Consider the following 1,341-nt stretch of genomic DNA (forward strand, 5'->3'; position numbering starts at 1 on the left):
CCGGATCCTTCCCCCCGCCTCGCGCACCCCGCCCCCACCCCCCGCTCCACCCTCCACCCCCTCCCCCCCGCTCCACCCTCCACCCACCCCCCCCCCCACAATATTTAGTTTAAAGCCCTACCTACAGCCCTAGTTATTCAATTTGCCAGGACACTGGTCCCAGCCTGGTTCAAGTGAAGCCTGTACTGACGGAACAGCTCCCTCTTATCCCAGTACTGGTGCCAGTGCCCCATGGATTGAAATCCATTTCTCTCACACCAGTCTTTGAGCCACACGTTTATCTCCCTGATCTTATTTACCCTATTTGGAGGCAGTTCAGAGAAGGTTCACTCGGTTGATTCCGGAGATGAGGGGGTTGACTTATGAGGGAAGGTTGAAGAGATTGGGCTCATTGGAATTCAGAAGAATGAGAAGTGATCTTATCGAAACGTATAAGTTTATGAGGGGGCTTGACAAGGTGGATGCAGAGAGGATGTTTCCACTGATAGGGGAGACTAGAACTAAGGGGCATAATCTTAGAATAAGGGGCCGCACATTTAAAACTGAGATGAGGAGAAATTTCTTCTCAGAGGTTGTAAATCTGTGCAATTCGCTGCCTCAGAGAGCTGTGGAAGCCAGGACATTGAATAAATTTAAGATAGAGATAGACAGCTTCTTAATCGATAAGGGATTAAGGGGTTATGGGGAGCAGGCAGGGAAGTGGACCTGAGTCCATGATTGGATCAGCCACGATCGTATTAAATGGCGGAGCAGGCTCGAGGGGCCGTATGGCCTACTCCTGCTCCTATTTCTTATGTTCTTATGTTCTATGCAAATTTGCTCATGGCTCAGGTAGTAATCCAGAGATTATTAGCTTTGTGGTTCTGCTTTTTAATTTAGCCACTAGCTGCTCATATTCCCTCAGAAGAGCCTCTTTCTTTGCCTACCTATGTCATTGGTACCTATGTGAACCACGACAACTGGTTGGGGTTGGGGGTAACATATTAACATAGATAGAGGATTGGCTAATTAACAGAAAACAGAGAGTCAGTACAAATGGTTCATTCTCAGGTTGGCAATCAGTAACTAGTGGGGTGCCGCAGGGATCAGTGCTGGGACCCCAACTATTTACAATCTATATTAACGACTTGGAAGAAGGGACCAAGTGTAACGTATCCAAGTTTGCTGACGATACAAAGATGGGAGGAAAAGCAATGTGTGAGGAGGACATAAAAAATCTACAAAAGGACATAGACAGGCTAAGTGAGTGGGCAAAAATTTGGCAGATGGAATATAATGTGGGAAAGTATGAGGTCATGCATTTTGGCAGAAAAAAATCAAAGAGCAAGTTATTATTTAAAT

This window comes from Pristiophorus japonicus, chromosome 13 (assembly GCF_044704955.1).
Source record: "Pristiophorus japonicus isolate sPriJap1 chromosome 13, sPriJap1.hap1, whole genome shotgun sequence".
Taxonomy (NCBI): Eukaryota; Metazoa; Chordata; class Chondrichthyes; family Pristiophoridae; genus Pristiophorus; species Pristiophorus japonicus.